We start from the raw sequence: 12005 nt of genomic DNA, 5'->3' as shown, positions 1-12005 counted from the left end.
GTGAGGTGGGATTGACGGTTTGTGAGTGTACGTAATATACGTCTCAGGAAGTGGATGGCGACAAATTATTTCCTTTTAAACTCGGAGATGCTAATTCTAGGTCCCAAGAAACAAAGAAATATGCTGTTGGATTTGACAAGTAATCTTGATGGTTGTACATTCGTGTCAAATAAAACTGTGAAGGACCCCCTCGTGACTGTGGACCCTGATCTCTTCTGATTGCAAAAATCTGAAACCTTTGGTTGAAAAATTATGCAGAAAAGTTCATCCATGCTTTTGTCACTTCTAGATTAGAGTACTGCAATGCCCTACTTTCTGGCTACCTGGGTAAAGCACTAAATAAACTTCAGTTAGTGCTAAACATGTCTGCTAGAATTTTGACTAGAACCCCAAAATTTGATCATTACTCCAGTGCTAGCCTCTGGCTGGCTTCCTGTTAAGGCTGGGGCTGATTTCAATGTTTTACTGCTAACCTACAAAGCACTACATGGACTTGCTCCTACATATCTCCGATTTAGTCCTGCCGTACATACCTACACGTATGCTACAGTCTCAAAACGCAAGCCTCCTTATTGTCCCTAGAATTTCTAAGCAAACATACATATATGGGCAGGGCTTTGCCTATCTGTGAGAGATGCAGACTCGGTCTTGACCTTTCAGTCTTTACTGAAGACTCATCTCTTCAGTAGGTCCTGTGATTGAGCGTAGTCTGGCCCAGTGGTGCGACAGTGAATGTCAAGGCACTGAAGCGACGACCCGGCCCAGCCTCTTACCGTATTACGGGGGCTGAGTCACTGGCTTACTAGTGCTCTTCCATGTCATCCCTAGGAGGGGTGCGTCACTGGTGGATTGAGTCACTGATGTGATCTACACCTGCATTACTTACTGTTTGGGGTTTTAGTTGGGTTTCTGTATAGTACTTTGTGACATTGGCTGATGTAAAAAGGGCTTTATAAATATATTTGATTGATTGACCTTCCTGTTCGGTTTGCGCCCCCTTGGGCTTGTGCGGTGGAGGAGATCTTCGTGGGCTATACTCAACCTTGTCTCAGGGTAGTACGTTGTTGGTCTGTTGATATCCCTTGAGTGGTGTAGGGGCTGTGCTTTGGAAAAGTGGGTGTCGTTATATCCTGCCTGGTTTGCCCTGTCTGGGGGTATCGTCGGACGGGGCTACAGTGTCCCCCGACCCTCCCTGTCTCAGCCTCCAGTATCTATGCTGCAATATGTACCAGGGTGCTAGGGTCAGTCTGTTATATCTGGTGTAATTCTTCTGTCTTATCTGGTGTCCTATGTGAATTTAAGTATAGTCCCTCTAATTAATTCTCTCTCTCGCACTCTCTCCCTCCCCTCCTGAAGGACCTGAGCCCCTATGCCTCAGCACTACCTGGCCTGATGACTCCTGGCTGTCCCCAGTCCACCTGGCTGTGCTGCTGCTCCAGTTTCAGCTGTTCTACCTGTGTCTATGGAACCATGACTTGTTCACCGGACATGCTACCTTGTCCCGGACCTGCTGTTTTTGACTCTCTCTCGCTCTCTCGTTCTTTCTCTCTCTATCGCACCTGCTGTCTCGACCTCTGAATGCTCGGCTATGAAAAGCCAACTGACATTTACTCCTGAGGTACTGGCCTGTTGCACCTTCTACAGCCACTGTGATTATTATTTGACCCATCTTGAAGAACAATCTGTACTCTTATAATCTCCACCCCTCAGAGCCTGGTTCCTCTCTAGGTTTCTTCATAGATTCCTGCCTTTCTAGGGAGTGTTTCCTAGCCACTGTGCTTCTACATCTGCATTGCTTGCCATTTGGGGTTTTAGGCTGGGTTTCCGTATAAGCACTTTTTGACATCTGCTAATGTAAAAAGGGCTTTATAAATACATTTGATTGATTGATTGATTGAGGTATCAAATAAGCATATAGGCAGTTTTTTGTCCGTGCAACAATGACACAAGGCACTTCAGTTCCCCCCTCTAGTATAAGACCCTCAGTAGTCAAGCTAAAGTGTGGTGAAAGAAACAGTTTCTTCAGAATATTCAGTTATGAATATAACTACTGTTCCCTGAAGGAAGAAACAAGGTATAACATACTTTAGGGAGTCAACAACTAATCATATTCACCTGAAGAAAACTGAAATAAAGCCTATCGGGGAAATGGAGGCCGAGTCCGCTTTCGAAAGCACCACCTACCTGGCTATAATACAAAGGCTTGCTTACATTTCCTCAATTCAGTACCGTTCTTCAGCGAGCCCAAATCCCCAGACGGCGCAGGGGCCAAAATATGTTATACCCCGTTCTCTCCTTCAGGGAACAGTTGTTTTCTTCATAACTACGTTCCCTTTCAGTCAGTCATTCAGTATAACATACTGTTACATACAATCACACCCAAAGCAGGCTCAGAGGGTACAAAACTAGGACGCCTGCGGGCGTGTTTGAGGGGGCTTTTGACAGCTTATTGCAGTGAGTGAAAAGCTTCACCAGAATTGACACCAGGATCTTGTCACTAGGGTACCATGCACTGACATGAGTTGAAACGATTACCTACATTACAGAGAAGCATGCCGGTTCTAAATAAAATATTTATATCGGAACGTTATGTAACGATGCACCCCAATGAACTGTGACCCAGTTCTATGGCTATTCCTTCAGACTGCTATTCTTTATACACATCCACTCCACAAGTTGATGGTCATCCAATGGCATCAACATCCATACAGGCTATATTCGTCTCTCTACCTCCCCCCTTGTTAATCAGCCACGTCTGTCAACCCTGATTGGCTAAACCAAGCCGTCGCCCCACCTGTTGTAGTCTAGCAGCTCATTAGGGATCTGCGTCCCGATGCTTCCAGCGTAGATCATGGTATTAAAAAGCATTGGAGATCCCTGGGATGATGAAAAGAGACGTCTTGACATCATCAAGAAGGAGAAACATTCATTAGCAACAGGTAAGGTCTATTTGGCTAGAATGACTTGGCCTCTGATTTGTCAACAGATCTGCCTGTTTGACTGTGGTCACTGCAAGAGATGTGGGAGAATCTGGACACACGAGAAAACTGTTTGGAGAAGAGGTTGAATTACACACATACTGTCACGAAAACTACAGCAACAGTCAGATTCTGGTACAGTAAGATCAGTAACGTTCCTTAAGAGGAGCAAAAGATGGAGGCTTGTACTTAAAATATGACTGTATAGGTCGACACTATGTATTCTACTTCTTTGGTCCAGGGATTTATAAAACTAAAGCAATTACTTTGTAGAGTGACAAAAGAGATGGGTTTTGTTTTGTATTTGTAGCAGTTTGTCTCTTTTCTCTCTACTGCACAACACTGCAAAGAAAGATGGGAAAGGGAGAGAGAATAAAGAAAATATATTTGATAATCCACAATAGTACATTAAAAAAGTTAATGGTTAGAACAAAGGTAATAATATCATAAAAGCTGCTTGTGGTCAAATAGGAATGTTTTTCTTTAAAAAAAATGATCTTTTCAGGTGAATACCTGAGGAAAACCAAGGGAAAATACTAGGGGGATTCTGAAACTAGGAAAAAACATTGAACAGTGAAGATGGGTAATGCAGACAGAAAACATGTCTCAATCCAACTAGGACTGTGTCTCCCATGTAGTGGTTTGGGGCCTACTAGTAGGTTGTTGCTAGCCTCTGGCTCATTGTTCCTGGGTTACGGTTAGATTCCACATTCTTGGAATCCTTGTCTATCGGGTTGGCCACAGCAAAGGTTTGGGGCGAGTCATAGCATTAAAAATGTGGGAACCAACCACTGACTGAACTAACAAGATCCTACCTTTTATGTCGTTCTGATAAACATGGCAAGTCGTCTTGATGGAAGTAATCGTAGCACGACGTCCCGAGCAGCTGCTGAGATAAGTATCCTCGGACAGTGGTGGCTCTTTAAGGATTAAATGATTGAATTTATTAGACCATTTAAAAAAAAATACTTACATTACAAAAGGGTGCTCCAGCCGGTGACGCCTCCACATACAAGGAGTTGAGATGGAGAACGTATCGTTAGTAATCACATTGTGAATTCAAAACGTATTCAGTGGAGCCAAGGTGTTAATGAAGAGGTCAGTCTCTGTTCTTGATGGTAAGCACAAAGTCCTGCTATTCTACAATTATAGGCAACTCGAGTCTGAGTGGTGTGTGTTATGAGTCAGTGACCCAGACTCTCAAGAGACCCACTGCCATGGGTCTTGCAGAGACACATGGGGGAGACATAGACACAGGGAGTGATGCACAGGAGAGGCGCACAGTGCGGCAAGTGTTTTTCTATTACATTTATACCTTAATTTACATTCATCGTTTAGCAGTTGCTCCAATCCAGAGAACACATTTGATTCTATTTTTTATAAAGACACCCGCAGCCCAAAAAAGGGCAGCTCTAGAGCCGCATTTGGCATGTGCGCCAAATGTTGTGCACCTCTGCCTTATATGGGTGAAGTGGTATAAATTGCTGTCCCACCCCAAAAAAAAATATTTTAAGAAAAACAGTTATGTCTCCAAATTTCTGACATTTATTTACATCATAATATGTTCTAATTCAATCCAAGGCAATAACAAACATATTGTTACATTAATATAGTAAAGTCATTGTTTATATGTTTATTTATATTGATAACCCTGACTCCTAAACTTAATGTTTGAAAATAAAGCAATTCATATAATATATATAGTTTTGTTTATTTTCAAACATCTTTCTCTGAAAAATGCTGTCCCCACTTTTGTTGTCACTACTGAAGCACACAGTTTAAAAGACTGTAGAATGGATATGGAAATGTCAAGTGCACATTTGGACTCATGGGTGTGTGGTTTGCTTGTATGACAGGGATATTTATTCGTAACCTCGACGTCTCCTCTCGATTCACAGCATTTCCCTCACTCAGACAAGAAAGGTGCAAAAGTAGCCCAACTAGCGGGAGGGATGGGGGCATCTTCTCGTCGCGCACTGTGCTCAAGTTTTTATCGGCTCTCAGTCAAAACCCATACAGTGCTGTGAATCGGAGATCCTGAACTCTGATGTGTTGTATTTTGTATCTGATGCTGTTCTAATTTTGGTGCTTATCAATAAAACAAAACAAAATCTGCCATTTTCAACCCGTATACGGGATGATAGCGGCTGTGAGGGGAAAGGGCTATGCCAGAACCTTACAAATATCACCAGGTGATGGGATTACGGCCACATGGTGAGTAATCTAGCTGCATTTTTTTTTAAATGAGTGAGTAAGTTGGTAAATCTAAATCATTTATTTTTAAGACATGTCCCTATCAAACATCTAATATAAAGAAATATGTCAAGTATGGTTTTGGGACTAACATATAGGTTTACTGGGATGTACATCTGTCCAAATGAAAGATAGCCACCCATGTTAGCTAAATCCAAAATACGTTGGTTTTTTTACTAACCGAAAATGGTCACTACTAACATAATTGACACCGTTTACATAAGTATTCACACCTCTGACTCAATACTTTGTAGAAGCACCTTTGGCAGTGATTATAGCTGTGAGTCTTTCTGGGTAAGTCTCTAAGAGCTTTCCACACCTAGATTGTGCAACACTTTCCAATTATTATTTACAAAATTCTTCAAACTCTGTCAAATTGGCCGGTGATCATTAGTAAACAAACCATTTTCAGGACTTGCCATAGATTTTCAAGTAGATTTAAGTCAAAACGGTAACTAGGCCACTCAGGAACATTCACTGTCTTATTGGTAAGCAACTCAAGTGTAAATTTGGCCTTGTGTTTTAGTTTATTGTCCTGCTGAAAGGCAAATTAATCTCCCAGTGTCTGGTGGGAAGCAAACTCAACCAGGTTTTCCTCTAGGATTTTGCCTGTGCTTATCTCCACTCTGTTTATTTTTTGTCCTGAAAAAATTAATGCAGCCACCACTATGCTTGAAAATATGGCGAGTGTTACTTAGTAATGTGTTGCATTGGATTTGCCCAAAACATAACACTTTGTATTCAGGACAAAAAGTGAATTACTTTGCTTAATTTTTTGCAGTATTACTTTAGTTTCTTGTTGCAAACAGGATGCATGTTTTGGAATACTTTTGTTCTGTAAACACTACCATCTTTTAAATCTGTCAACTAGGTTAGTATTGTGGAGTAACTACAATGTTGTTGATCCATCCTCAGTTTTCGCCATCATAGCCATTAAACTCTGTAACCGTTTTGAAGTCACCATTGGTGTCACGCCCTGACCTTAGAGAGCCTTTTTATGTCTCTATTTGGTTTGGTCAGGGTGTGATTTGGGGTGGACATTCTATGTTTTGTTTTCTATGATTTTGTGTTTCTATGTTTTTGCCCGGGTATGGTTCTCAATCAGGGACAGCTGTCTATCGTTGTCTCTGATTGGGAACCATACTTAGGTAGCCCTTTTTCCCTCCTTTTGTTGTGGGTAGTTGACTTGTGTTTGTGGCACTATGCCCTCGTAAGCTTCACGGTTGTTTATTTTGTTTATTGTTTTGTTGGCGTCATTCCAAAATAAAGGATCATGTACACTTACCACGCTGCACTTTGGTCCACTTCATTCGACGGCCGTGACAATTGGCCTCATGGTGAAATCCCTGAGTGGTTTATTGTCCTCAGCACAAGGTGCACCTGTGTAATGATCATGGTGTTTAATCAGTTTCTTGATATACCACACCTGTCAGGTGGATGGATTATCTTGGCAAAGGAGAAATGTTCACTAACAGAGATGTAAACAAATTTGTGCACAACATTTGAGAGAAACATTACATTTACATTACATTTACATTTAAGTCATTTAGCAGACGCTCTTATCCAGAGCGACTTACAAATTGGTGCATTCACCTTATGATATCCAGTGGAACAACCACTTTACAATAGTGCATCTAACTCTTTTAAGGGGGGGGGGGGGGGCTAGAAGGATTACTTTATCCTATCCTAGGTATTCCTTAAAGAGGTGGGGTTTCAGGTGTCTCCGGAAGGTGGTGATTGACTCCGCTGACCTGGCGTCGTGAGGGAGTTTGTTCCACCATTGGGGTGCCAGAGCAGCGAACAGTTTTGACTGGGCTGAGCGGGAACTGTACTTCCTCAGAGGTAGGGAGGCGAGCAGGCCAGAGGTGGATGAACGCAGTGCCCTTGTTTGGGTGTAGGGCCTGATCAGAGCCTGAAGGTACGGAGGTGCCGTTCCCCTCACAGCTCCGTAGGCAAGCACCATGGTCTTGTAGCGGATGCGAGCTTCAACTGGAAGCCAGTGGAGAGAGCGGAGGAGCGGGGTGACGTGAGAGAACTTGGGAAAGTTGAACACCAGACGGGCTGCGGCGTTCTGGATGAGTTGTAGGGGTTTAATGGCACAGGCAGGGAGCCCAGCCAACAGCGAGTTGCAGTAATCCAGACGGGAGATGACAAGTGCCTGGATTAGGACCTGCGCCGCTTCCTGCGTGAGGCAGGGTCGTACTCTGCGAATGTTGTAGAGCATGAACCTACAGGAACGGGTCACCGCCTTGATGTTAGTTGAGAACGACAGGGTGTTGTCCAGGATCACGCCAAGGTTCTTAGCACTCTGGGAGGAGGACACAATGGAGTTGTCAACCGTGATGGCGAGATCATGGAACGGGCAGTCCTTCCCCGGGAGGAAGAGCAGCTCCGTCTTGCCGAGGTTCAGCTTGAGGTGGTGATCCGTCATCCACACTGATATGTCTGCCAGACATGCAGAGATGCGATTCACCACCTGGTTATCAGAGGGGGGAAAGGAGAAGATTAATTGTGTGTCGTCTGCATAGCAATGATAGGAGAGACCATGTGAGGATATGACAGAGCCAAGTGACTTGGTGTATAGCGAGAATAGGAGAGGGCCTAGAACAGAGCCCTGGGGGACACCAGTGGTGAGAGCACGTGGTGCGGAGACAGATTCTCGCCACGCCACCTGGTAGGAGCGACCTGTCAGGTAGGACGCAATCCAAGCGTGGGCCGCGCTGGAGATGCCCAGCTCGGAGAGGGTGGAGAGGAGGATCTGATGGTTCACAGTATCAAAGGCAGCCGATAGGTCTAGAAGGATGAGAGCAGAGGAGAGAGAGTTAGCTTTAGCAGTGCGGAGCGCCTCCGTGACACAGAGAAGAGCAGTCTCAGTTGAATGACTAGTCTTGAAACCTGACTGATTTGGATCAAGAAGGTCATTCTGAGAGAGATAGCAGGAGAGCTGGCCAAGGACGGCACGTTCAAACCTGAAACATGAGACCAACACTTCACATGTTGCATTTATATTTTTGTTCAGAATACTTTACTTTCTTACAATTGAAGAAAGTGCCCATCGACTCTTGATCTAGTGGTCTTGGTATTGAAACCACTCAAGACCACATCATTTCAGTTTTTAACTTGTCAAGGTCTCAACTCACTGGATCTGGGTCTTGATCTTGGGACCAATGTCCTGGTATATATCTTGGCCTTGATTCCTGGATATTACCTTCGTTTTTGGTTTACAAATCATAGGCCACATAATTTGAAGAAGACAATGCTCTCTGATCATTGGCTGATCACTCCCAACCCATAGTTGACTACTTTTAAATTGTGGAAGTCATCAATGGCAATGTCAAAACGAAAATGAGTTATTTCCATCAAGAGTCCTCTATTTATCAAGAATGGTGCACCACACAATCTCCCTGTGAAACGCTTTCGACACCTTGTGTCCATGCCCAGACGAATTGAGACTGTTTTTAGGGCAAAACTCAATATTAGGAAGGTGTTCCTGATGTTTGGTATACTCAGTTTACTCACAAGAACATATAAGGAAAATATGTTGATGTCACATGCACAAGTACAGTGAAATGCCTTTACTGCATTGTTGGGGTTAATCAATAATAATAATCAATAACAATGTAATACAAAAAATAACAAGGGAGAACAAAAACACACAAGTTATAAGAAGAACACTATGAAGTAAGTAAGCATGTCTTAATTCATTTAGTCACGTCTGTTGTTTTCCATTGAGTTCCAGTACCATATTTACAATGTGCATGGATACTGGATTGATAGAGGTAGATATGTATAGGGATAAGGTGGTCTGATTTGACCTAAACAAACCATAAATTCAAGAGGGATGCTTACCAATCCATGAAGTGTGTTCATTGGATGTTTAGAAGTAAACTCAGCAACAACAAAAAAACGTCCCTTTTTCAGGACCCTGTCTTTCAAAGATAATTTGTAAAAATCCAAATAACTTCACAGATCTTCATAGTAAAGAGTTTAAACACTGTTTCCCATGCTTGTTCAATGACCCATAAACAATAAATGAACATGCACCTGTGGAACGGTCGTTAAGACACTAACAGCTTACAGACGGTAGACAATTAAGGTCACAGTTATGAAAACTTAGGACACTAAAGAGGCCTTTCTACTGACTCTGAAAAACACCAAAAGAAAGATCCCCAGAGTCCCTGCTCATCTGCGTAAACGTGCCTTAGGCATGCTGCGAGGAGGCATGAGGACTGCAGCTGTGGCCAGGGCAATAAATTGCAATGTCCATACTGTGAGACGCTTAATGTCCATACTGTGAGACGGCACAAACCCACCGTCGCTGGACCAGACAGGACTGGCAAAAAGTGCTCTTCACTGATGAGTCACGGTTTTGTCTCACCAGTGGTGATGGTCGGATTCGCGTTTATCGTCGAATGAATGAGCGTTACACCGAGGCTTGTACTCAGGAGCGGGATCGATTTGAAGGTGGAGGGTCCGTCAATGGTCTGGGGCGGTGTGTCACAGCATCATCGGACTGAGCTTGTTGTCATTGCAGACAATCTCAACACTGTGCGTTACAGGGAAGACATCCTCCTCCCTCATGTGGTACCCTTCCTGCAGGCTCATCCTGACATGACCCTCCAGCATAACAATGCCACCAGCCATTCTGCTCGTTCTGTGCGTTATTTTCTGCAAGACAGGAATGTCAGTGTTCTGCCATGGCCAGCAAAGAGCCCGGATCTCAATCCCATTGAGCACGTCTGGGACCTGTTGGATCGGAGGGTGAGGGCTAAGGCCATTCCCCCCCAGAAATGTCCGGGAACTTGCAGGTGCCTTGGTGGAAGAGTGGGTTAACATCTCACAGCAAGAACTGGCAAATCTGGTGCAGTCCATGGTGGCCACACCAGATACTGACTGTTACTTTTGATTTTAACCCCCCCCCCCCCCCCCCCTTTGTTCAGGGACACATTATTAAATGTATGTTAGTCACATGTCTGTGGAACTTGTTCAGTTTATGTCTCAGTTGTTGAATCTTATGTTCATACAAATATTTACACATGTTAAGTTTGCTGAAAATAAACGCAGTTGACAGTGAGAGGACGTTTCTTTTTTTGCTGAGTTTAGTTGTCATTTTGTTGGCTATTGTCATTCTGTGTAACACAATTAGAACAGTAACTTGGAACAGCATTGTGTAAACCTTTGTCCATCTAAAAACTGTTATGCAAAAACAAATTCTAGAAAATGTTTAATTCAGTTAAAGAATGGTTGAAATGGCAGCGGAGTGCTAGAGGTGTCACTACAGATGGTTCGATCCCGGGCTGTGTTGCAGCCGGCTACGACCGGGAAACCCATGAGGCGGCGCACAATTGGGATGTCCTTGTCCCATCGCGCTCTAGTGACTCCTTGTGGCGGCTGGGCGCATGCATGCTGACTTCGGTCGCCAGCTGTACGGTGTTTCTTCTGACACATTGGTGCTGCTGGCTTCCAGGTTAAGCCGGTAGTGTGTCAAGAAGCAGTGCTTCTTGGCGGTGTCGTGTTTCAGGGGACGTGTTTCGGAGGACGCATGGCTCTCGACCTTCACCTATCCCATACGGGAGTTGCAGTGATGGGACAAGACTGTAACTACCAATTGGATATCACGAAATTGGGGAGAAAATGGTCAAAAGTACAACAACAACAAAAAATGGTTGAAATGAAAATGTTTTACACCACAAAATAGATGTGCAAGCTAATTGTCTAAAATAAGTCCAAAAATGCATTTCTGGAGCAGGTGTCTGGAAACACAAATTAGATATACAGTACATTAAACCAAAAAAGGCACTGTTGGAACAGGCTTTGATGCTTTTAACTTCTTAAGAACTTTTTCATCCCCTTATTCATTGGCCCTCCCACTGCCCCCCTTGTGGTCAGATGCATATTTCAGGCAGGTTGACTTTGCCTGTAGTATTTCTGCCTCTGTAGCCTTTGATTTGCCAAGACTCACACCCGCTGTAAAGGTGGAAAACAAATATTAGCTAGAGAAGGTATTCAAATGTCATGTAAAATGTCATGATTTGGACTCTATTTGCTGCAAAGGTTGGAGTCCTCAACGGCCCTCTTCACATTTTTTCCTTTCATATACACTGTTGACATGAAGCCATTTGTCAGAGTTCTGTATAGAACACAAAATATAGTATGTATGTCAGGTTTTGGCCAGGACTGTTCAGGTTTTGTTCACTAGATGTCCCCCTTGCACCTTTTTTGTACCTTTTGTTTTTTCTTGCTCTAATTATTGTTTGCACCTGTAAGTCATTCCCTTGTTAGTATTTAAACCCTGTGTGTTCCTCAGTTCCTTGCTCAGTGTTTGTATGTTAGCACCCAGCCCCAGCCCAAGCCTTGTTGTGATCTTATATTTTCTCTTGTTGGATTTTCCAGAGGTTCTCTGGTTTTGTTCTCGTGTATTTTTGGATTAGTCTTTTGAGGTTTGTTTTTTCCCTTGCTGTTTTTACCACTTTGTGGTAAGATATCTTTTGGAAGATATCTATTTTTATTAAACCACCATCTCTAGTACTGCTGTGTCTGCCTCATCTTCTGGGTTCTGCCAATTATTAGTGACTGTTTCTCGCACCGGGTCCTGACAATGTACTTTACAAACAACACACCATGACCTAATTTAAAAGTGAAACAAATACGGTAATAGTTTACCAGTGCATTGCTTTCTTCACCCAGTACGGGATGTACAGTATTTCCCCCCAGCTTTGAGATCTGAGATATCTGTAATTTTACAGAAGAACACTAATACATTACACGTGTACA

The sequence above is a fragment of the Salvelinus alpinus genome, chromosome 15 (assembly GCF_045679555.1).
Source record: "Salvelinus alpinus chromosome 15, SLU_Salpinus.1, whole genome shotgun sequence".
NCBI classification, from domain to species: Eukaryota; Metazoa; Chordata; class Actinopteri; order Salmoniformes; family Salmonidae; genus Salvelinus; species Salvelinus alpinus.
The sequence above is the reverse complement of the archived record's forward strand: the minus strand, read 5'-3'. Positions refer to the sequence as shown.